Genomic DNA, 10,348 nt, shown 5'->3' on the forward strand with positions numbered 1-10,348 from the left:
AAAAAAAAAATCCTCAGTCATAAAGGGATGATTTTTTTTGTACCTGAGTATTAATTTTTTTCTCGAGTGTAGTTTTTAAAACTATGTTAGTCTTACACTTAATTTCATTTATGATTTTCATTTATTTTTTTTTTTTTTTGTGAAACACTCACTTTTTTCTTTTCATTTCGAAAAATCATGTGATTAGGTTTATGATCGATCATCGAAGCAGTTTTGCATGGATGCTGACTGACTGGCTGGTAGATGTGGAACATTTAACAAATATGTTTGTATGTTTTTTACCCTGAGTGGATATTAACAGGTTTTTTTACAACTGCTAAGTACATCATGACGTGCTAATATGCCAAAAAAGTAACTAAAACTGAAACTTAAACAGTGCAGTTTAAACTGGTAATTTAATACTACACTTGAGTCAACATCCATTCTGTGAATATCTTAATAAGAGTATTTAAGTCGAACTTTCGGAATATCATGGAACAGCAGAAATTAATGTGATTAACACATTGTCGCTATAATTACAATAAAAAACCGGAGGTGCCAGAACTTTATTGCACGTCACATTAAATAGTTGATTTTATTGTCAAGGTCACCGAAATTATTTTTGAGGGTGTTATTCACAGCTCAGAAACATAGCGAATCATGCAAGGCGTGGATTTTTTTAAAAAATATTTTTCTAATGAATATGCTCGAATTTCGAACAAATTTTCTATATGAAAATATGCTCGAATTTCGAGCAAATTTTCTATATGAAAATATGCTCGAATTTCGAGCAAATTTTCTATATGAAAATATGCTCGAATTTCGAGCAAATTTTCTATATGAAAATATGCTCGAATTTCGAACAAATTTTCTATATGAAAATATGCTCGAATTTCGAGCAAATTTTCTATATGAAAATATGCTCGAATTTCGAGCAAATTTTCTATATGAAAATATGCTCGAATTTCGAGCAAATTTTCTATATGAAAATATGCTCGAATTTCGAGCAAATTTTCTATATGAAAATATGCTCGAATTTCGAGCAAATTTTCTATATGAAAATATGCTCGAATTTCGAGCAAATTTTCTATATGAAAATATGCTCGAATTTCGAGCAAATTTTCTATATGAAAATATGCTCGAATTTCGAGCGAATTTTCTATATGAAAATATGCTCGAATTTCGAGCAAATTTTCTATATGAAAATATGCTCGAATTTCGAGCAAATTTTCTATATGAAAATATGCTCGAATTTCGAGCAAATTTTCTATATGAAAATATGCTCGAATTTCGAGCAAATTTTCTATATGAAAATATGCTCGAATTTCGAGCAAATTTTCTATATGAAAATATGCTCGAATTTCGAGCAAATTTTCTATATGAAAATATGCTCGAATTTCGAGCAAATTTTCTATATGAAAATATGCTCGAATTTCGAGCAAATTTTTTATATGAAAATATGCTCGAATTTCGAGCAAATTTTCTATAGAAAATATCCTCGAATTCCGAGCAAATTTTCTAAAGAAAATATCCTCGAATTCCGAGCAAATTTTCTATAGAAAATATCCTCGAATTCCGAGCAAATTTTCTATAGAAAATATCCTCGAATTCCGAGCAAATTTTCTATAGAAAATATCCTCGAATTCCGAGCAAATTTTCTATAGAAAATATCCTCGAATTCCGAGCAAATTTTCTATAGAAAATATCCTCGAATTCCGAGCAAATTTTCTATAGAAAATATCCTCGAATTCCGAGCAAATTTTCTATAGAAAATATCCTCGAATTCCGAGCAAATTTTCTATAGAAAATATCCTCGAATTCCGAGCAAATTTTCTATAGAAAATATCCTCGAATTCCGAGCAAATTTTCTATAGAAAATATCCTCGAATGCCGAGCAAATTTTCTATAGAAAATATCCTCGAATGCCGAGCAAATTTTCTATAGAAAATATCCTCGAATGCCGAGCAAATTTTCTATAGAAAATATCCTCGAATTCCGAGCAAATTTTCTATAGAAAATATCTTCGAATTCCGATGATATTTTCTAAAGAAAATATCCTCGAATTCCGATGAAATTTTCTAATGAAAATATGCTCGAATTCCGAGCAAATTTTCTAATGAAAATATGCTCGCATTCCGAGCAAAGAAAATATCCTCGAATTACGAGCAAATTTTTAAATGGGATATCCTTGAATTCCGAGCAAATCATAATAAAAATTACCTCGGATCCGGAGAAAATATCCTCGCTTACAAAGGGTGCCCTATGTTTCCCTATAAAGACTCCTTCAGCTCATCCATTAAGGCTCCCTCGCCTATAAATATTCCCTTCAGCTTGCCTTTAAATCAATTAAATTCGCCCATAAGGCTCCCGTTAGCTCGCCTATAAAGGCTCCCTTCGTCAGTTCGCTCATAAAGGTTCCCTTTTTCAGCTCGACTATAAAGGCTCCCTTCTTCAGTTCGCCTATAAAGGCTCCCTTCTTTAGTTCGCCTATAAAGAGTCCCTTCTTCAGCTCGCCTATAAAGGCTCCCTTCTTCAGCTCGCCTATAAAGGCTCCCTTCATCAGCTCGCCTATAAGGCTCCCTTCATCAGCTCGCCTATAAGACTCCCTTCATCAGCTCGCCTATAAAGGCTCCCTTCAGGATATTTTCATTAGAAAATTTCCTCGGAGTCCGATGATATTTTCTTTAGAAAATTTCCTCGGAGTCCGATGTATTTTCTTTAGAAAATTTCCCTGCTTCAGCTCGCCTATAAAGGCTCCGTTCTTCAGCTCGCCTATAAAGGCTACCATCAGCTCGCTTATAAAGGCTACCTTCAGCTCGCCTATAAAGGCTCCCTTCAACTCGCCTATAAAGGCTCCCTTCTTCAGCTCTCCTCTAAAGGCTTCCTTCTTCAGCTCTCCTCTAAAGGCTTCCTTCTCCCACAATATTAATTTCTTAAATTAAACATTTTCCGAAATTTCATTCTGATCTATATCCCACTTCCTGTAATTTGTGTTTCATATTACTCCCACACACACACAAATACACTCATCCATAAAATAAATGTGGGTTTTGTAAGTTCTCTATAAAAATATTTACTTTATCTATCATCACCATTAGCGGTGGTGGCAAATTGTTTACAAATATTTATTCCGAACATTACATTGCATTCGACACATGGCGGCAGATTATTTATTGCAGAAATAAATTATAATAAAAATATTTGAATATTGTAACTAAAAATATGTGTATGCAAATAATATTGAAAAAGCATTTCTAATTCATTCCGCCCTCAAAAAAGCGTAGGATAGCAAAACAAAGCGAAATATTTCAAATAATTGATACCAGATGCTATGAAAACAAAATTATTTATAGAGTATGGAAAACCCGGCTGCCTCTTAGGCATGAGCCTGATGAGCGTCGAATATGCATAAATTGCATATTGAAAATAATGACATAAAAAATTCAAAATTGGTATTCATATGTTGGAAATTATTATTGTTTACAAACAACTAACCAGCAAGTGTTCAATTTAAATGGGCACAGTGAAAACCGAACCAGATCACCATCATCATCGTCATTATTGGCGATCCACAGAGAAAAAAATTTGAAAAAAAAAATAAAACTACAAATTGTCATTCATAAATTGTCGAACGAAGATGCCGCTCTCGGCGGCTTAGGCAAACGGATGAAATGTTCATAAATTCTAATTAAATTAATCAAATCAAATAAAATACACAATTTTCATTTAGATGTGGTCGCATCCATACATACACATACCTACCTACCTACATTCTATGTACGTAAATAAGTGTATCTGTAATGGAGATATTCCTACCTCGCAACCAAGCGACGACGTCATTACATTCTGCTCGACGTTAATCAAGTTTGATATTGCCACGAACGTAAACAACCTAATAATCTCTTCAATGAACAGGAGGTACAATTGACGCCCACCATTTGAGATATGAATCCACCCACATTGATTTTTTATACATATGGAGGAGGAGAAGCGTCTGGATAAGGAAAAAAATCCCCAATGGCATGACAAACCAACTGACATGCATTTACATTGCTCGAGCTTTAGATGGTGATAGTGCCTAATTTGTACAGAGAACACAGACAGACACACACACGAGATGCATTGCATGGATATCATCGCAGCATCGCATATCACATCGTCACCATCCACATCCACACATCATCATGTGAGCGAGCTGTGCTATGGAGGTTATGAAAATCGCGATAAATATTACCGCTGCCACGCCAGCTAATGGTGTGTAGAAAATCATGAATTTAAATTAAAACCCAAGCGCGCATTTGCCCAGCTAACGGATCGAAGAACGCGACATGCAAGTCAGTCATTCAGCCTGCAAAGCTGCTGCTGGCAGGCAAGCATTCCATGTGAATGCAAAAAACGAAAACGACAACAACAACATCAACTGAAACGAAATTAAATGTAATTGAATGTGATGACTGCCGCACTGTCGTTCTGCCACGTTCGTTACATTTTTGCAGCTGATCAACTGCAACACTTTAGCCAATGTCGCAGTAATGTCATTAAGGCAGAAAAAAGGGGGGTTAAGTGCTAACGAGACCACCAGCAATACATATACGGAGAATATCGATGGAAGATGGGGTGAAGAATGATTCTAAAGGGAGCCTTTTTGGGTCAACTGAAGGAAACATTTAGAGGAGAGCTGAAGTGAGCCTCTATAATCGACTTATTAGAATACTTTATAAGTGAGCTGAAACTAGCCTTTATAGGCGAGCTGTAGCAGGGAGCCTTTATAGGCGAGCTGAAGCAGGGAGCCTTTATAGGCGAGCTGTAGCAGGGAGCCTTTATAGGCGATCTGAAGCAGGGAGCCTTTATAGGCGAGCTGAAGCAGGGAGCCTTTATAGGCGAGCTGAAGCAGGGAGCCTTTATAGGCGAGCTGAAGAAGAGAGCCTTTATAGGCGAGCTGAAGCAGGGAGCCTTTATAGGCGAGCTGAAGCAGGGAGCCTTTATAGGCGAGCTGAAGCAGGGAGCCTTTATAGGCGAGCTGAAGCAGGGAGCCTTTATAGGCGAGCTGAAGCAGGGAGCCTTTATAGGCGAGCTAAAGCAAGGAGCCTTTATAGGCGAGCTGAAGAAGGGAGCCTTTATAGGCGAGCTGAAGAAGGGAGCCTTTATAGACTAGCTGAAGCAGGGAGCCTTTATAGGCGAGCTGAAGCAGGGAGCCTTTATAGGCGAGCTGAAGCAGGGAGCCTTTATAGGCGAGCTGAAGCAGGGAGCCTTTATAGGCGAGCTGAAGCAGGGATCCTTTATAGGCGAGCTGAAGCAGGGAGCCTTTATAGGCGAGCTGAAGCAGGGAGCCTTTATAGGCGAGCTGAAGCAGGGAGCCTTTATAGGCGAGCTGAAGCAGGGAGCCTTTATAGGCGAGCTGAAGCAGGGAGCCTTTATAGGCGACCTGAAGCAGGGAGCCTTTATAGGCGACCTGAAGCAGGGAGCCTTTATAGGCGACCTGAAGCAGGGAGCCTTTATAGGCGAGCTGAAGCAGGGAGCCTTTATAGGCGAACTGAAGCAGGGAGCCTTTATAGGCGAGCTGAAGAAGAGAGCCTTTATAGGCGAGCTGAAGAAGAGAGCCTTTATAGGCGAGCTGAAGAAGAGAGCCTTTATATATAGGCGAGCTGAAGCAGGGAGCCTTTATAGGCGAGCTGAAGCAGGGAGCCTTTATAGGCTAGCTGAAGCAGGGAGCCTTTATATGCGAGCTGAAGGAGGGAGCCTTTATAGGCGAGCTGAAGTAGGGAGCCTTTATAGGCGAGCTGAAGCAGGGAGCCTTTATAGGCGAGCTGAAGCAGGGAGCCTTTATAGGCGAACTGAAGCAGGGAGCCTTTATAGGCGAGCTGAAGCAGGGAGCCTTTATAGGCGAGCTGAAGAAGAGAGCCTTTATAGGCGAGCTGAAGAAGAGAGCCTTTATAGGCGAGCTAAAGCAAGGAGCCTTTATAGGCGAGCTGAAGAAGGGAGCCTTTATAGACTAGCTGAAGCAGGGAGCCTTTATAGGCGAGCTGAAGCAGGGAACCTTTATAGGCGAGCTGAAGCAGGGAGCCTTTATATGCGAGCTGAAGGAGGGAGCCTTTATAGGCGAGCTGAAGTAGGGAGCCTTTATAAGCGAGCTGATAGGTGCCTTTATAAGAAAGCAGGAAGTAGACTTTACATGCGAGTTAACGGGAGCAAATATAGGTGGTCTGAGAGGAGTTATTATTGGCGAGATGAAGAAGGGAGCCAAAGCTGACAGATTTGAGGATATTTTGATTTGGCACGGAATTCGATGACATTTTCTTTAGAAAATTCGGCACGAAATTCGAGGATATTTTCTATAGAAAATTTGCTCGGAATTCGAGGATATTTTCTATAGAAAATTTGCTCGGAATTCGAGGATATTTTCTATAGAAAATTTGCTCGGAATTCGAGGATATTTTCTATAGAAAATTTGCTCGGAATTCGAGGATATTTTCTATAGAAAATTTGCTCGGAATTCGAGGATATTTTCATTAGAAAATTTGCTCCGAATTCGAGGATATTTTCATTAACAAGTTTGACGCGGAATTTGAGGATGTTTTCATTAAAAAATTTGTTCGAAATTCGAGGATATTATCTTTAGAAATGTCCTTGGAATTCGAGGATATTTTCTTTATAAAATTTGCTCGGAATTCGAGGATATTTTCTTTAGAAAACTTGCTTCGGATCCGAGGATATTTCCATTCGGCTCGGAATTTGAGGATATTTTCTTAGGAAATTTTGCTCGGAGTCCGAGGATATTTTTATTAGTAAATTTTCTTCGGAATTTAATAGACCCTTGATTTTTTTTTTTAAATTCACGCCTCAAATAGACCCGTAAAAAATATTCTTTAAAAATCCACGCCTCTAATAGACCCTTGATTTTTTTTAAATTCACGCCTCAAATAGACCCGTAAAAAATATTCTTTAAAAAATCCACGCCTCTAATAGACCCTGAAAAAATATTCTTTAAAAATCCACGCCTCTAATAGACCCTGAAAAAATATTCTTTAAAAATCCACGCCTCTAATAGACCCTAAAAAAATATCCTTTAAAAATCCACGCCTCTACTAATAGACCCTTAAAAAAATATTCTTTAAAAAATCCACGCCTCTTTCTACTCCTTGAAAAAAATATTCTTTAAAAAAATATTCTTTAAAAAAATATTCTTTAAAAAAATCCACGCCTCTTTCTACTCCTTAAAAAAATATTCTTTTAAAAATCCACGCCTCTTTCTACTCCTTGATAAAAATATTCTTTAAAAAATCCACGCCTGTTTCCACTCCTTGAAAAAATATTCTTTAAAAATCCACGCCTGGTTCCACAACTTGAAAAAATATTCTTTAATAATCCACGCCTTTTTCCACATCTTGAAAAAATATTCTTGGAAAAAATATTCTTTGGTTGCTTCAAAAAATATTCTTTAAAAATCCACGCTTTGTTTAGACCTAGAAAAATAATCTTTAAAAATCCACACCTTCTGTGAGCCGTTTGGGCCTTGACAAAATATTCTTTAATATTCCACGCCTTGTGTGGGTTTTGAAAAAATATTCGTTAAAAAATACACGCCTTCTGTGGACCTTGAAAAAATATTCATTGAAAATCTACTCCTGTTAAAGGCCTTGAATAAACTGTTCTTATAAATCTCTGCGTGTAGTACCCCTTGAAAAATATTCTTTAAAAATCTACTTCTATCTGGATTTTTAGACGGTCTCGATGGAGTCTTTAGGTTCTGATAACCTTCTACCGGGGGGATTAACATGTTTCTTTCCTGCTACTGGAATTTTTTGTTATATATATTTTTCTTGTTGATGGTGATACAATATTTTCAAATTAATTACCCACATAATACGTACATATTGGGGCTATAAATATTTTTCAATTTTCATATGTCACGACATAAATCATATTCTCAATACAAAAAAATATTATTAATATAAATCTTGTTAATTTTTTGCTAAGCGAATCAAAATAAAATTGATATGATATGCGGCGGATTTTTGTCATGTGCTTATCGCCCGCCCATTCGCTCGCTCATTTTACGCTTCAAATATTTTCTTTTCCATTAAGCATTAAATTTCAACAAAAATAAAACTTAAATAAAAATGTGATTTGGTGTTGTTGTAATTGCAAATTAAATAATTACAAAAACAACAGCAACAACAATAATTGTTATGACCTTAGTGTGGCACCCTATTATGCAGTGCTCGCTCACTTCGTTAACTTTCGTTTCTTTCGCATTTCATTAATTTCAAAGAGGGGTGGCAAAGAGGTGGACTTCGATTGTTTCGTATTATTTGTTGGTACGAAAAGAAAATCGGTACGCAACCAAAAAAATAGTTCTTATGACATCGATAATGTATTTATCTGAAGTGTTGTTCTTTGATGCCGACGACGATGAGAACGTCGACGACATCGACTTGAATTCTTAACTATTGCTGTCGTCTTAAGTGTTGTTGTTGTTGTTGTTATTTTTTCCACTTGAAGACACCCAATTAATAATTGATTGCAAAGTAAATACTTTGTAAGGCCCACAGTTGTTGTTGCTGCTATTACTGCATTGGGTAATATGAGGCGGCAGGGCATAGGTTTAGGGTATTAGCTAATTTAGGTTAATTTCCATTTGACAACTTGTCAGGTTGAATTTTTATTGATGTGCGATGGGTGTTAATAATTAATCATATTTAGTTGGGTACAAGGTTTTATTGTCTGATAGGAAGGGGTGTAATTACCGGAATGTATTTTAAAGACAATTTTTTGAAGGAGTAGAAGCAGGAGTGGATTTTTAAAGAATATTTTTTCAAGGGTACAAAAGAGGTGTGGATTTTCAAAGAAAATTTTTTTCAAGTGTCTAACAGAGGTGTGCATTTTTAAACAACATGTTTTCAAGGGACCTATAAAAGGCGTGGTATTTTAAAGAATATGTTTTCAAGGGCCTAGTAGAGGCGTGGACTTTTAAAGAATATTTTTTGAGGTCTACCAAAGGCGTGGATTTTTAAAGAATATTTTTTGAGGTCTACCAAAGGCGTGGATTTTTAATGAAATTTTGTTTTCGAGGCGTGGATTTTTAAAAAAAATTGTTTTTGAGCGTGGATTTTTAAAGAAAATTTGTTTTCGAGGTACCAAAGGCGTGGATTTTTAAAGAAATTTTGTTTTCGAGGCGTGGATTTTTAAAGAAATTTTGTTTTCGAGGCGTGGATTTTTAAAGAAATTTTGTTTTCGAGGCGTGGATTTTTAAGAAATTTTGGTTTCGAGGCGTGGATTTTTAAGAAATTTTGTTATCGAGGCGTGGATTTTTAATGAATACTTTTTCAAGGTCTACCAATTATTGCTTAACTATTTTTTTAAATTTAATTGTTTAATATTTTTTTCGAATATTGTTCCAATTTATTTATTTTTTTCTATTTTCAAACATTTATTTGCTCACCTACATATTCCGCTTTTGTTTATTATAAATACATAACTATTTTTAAAAGTCTCTCATTTACCTCAATGCGATCCGTCCCAACTTTTTGTTCTTTGGTGTTGAAAGAACACACCTTTTCAAATGTTGTCACATTGTTCTATTTCCATTTTTTTGTTATTGTTTTTTCTCACTGAATATTTTTTCTTGCTATTTTTGTACAAAATAATTGTTTGCAGTATTTTTATTTGTCAAACAAAATATGGTTTGCTATTTTTAAAGATAGCCGAACATAAAAAAATTGAAATTTGCATGGGAAGCTATGCTTCTGGAAAGATAACGAAAAGGAACTAAATTTTAAAAATAATGAAATAAAAAACAGGCACAAATGTCGTTAGGTTTGGGTGGCCCAAAAAGTTGATGCCCTACACCGTGAATGTCGGAAAATGCCTTAAATATGGCGGTATTTTTATATGGAGCTCTTGTCCTTTGAGAAAAGTGAACAACAATTTTTTCAGATTCAGGCTGCAAAATTCGTCTAGGATCTTTCACATATCGAAAATGGTTAGGATCTTTGTATGTGAAAGTTATATCAAGTTACGGGCATTTGTTGACAATTTCTTACGAAAAAAATGTTCACACTAATAACCCGGTAGATGGAGGTTCCTAAGAGGTCGAAAAAATAACATAAGAATATTTATAATTATTAATCATTCTTTACAAGCAGGGGATTTTGTGTTGGAATTGTAGGGATTGATAATGCATTTGTGTTCGGATATATATTTTACATAATAGTGTATTGAAAATTTTATTAATTACAATTTCTTTCTTTATTTCCAGGTATGTGTAAATTCTTGTATGGGTAAGCGAATTTTGTATATTTAGATCTTGGATAAGAAATTAAAATATATATTCCATACCTATATATCTCCTCGATTTTTGAATGTCAGC

The sequence above is a fragment of the Musca vetustissima genome, unplaced genomic scaffold (genome assembly GCF_032173495.1).
Source record: "Musca vetustissima isolate MV318-11 ecotype Yass unplaced genomic scaffold, APGP_CSIRO_Mvet_v1 utg39933, whole genome shotgun sequence".
Classification (NCBI taxonomy): Eukaryota; Metazoa; Arthropoda; class Insecta; order Diptera; family Muscidae; genus Musca; species Musca vetustissima.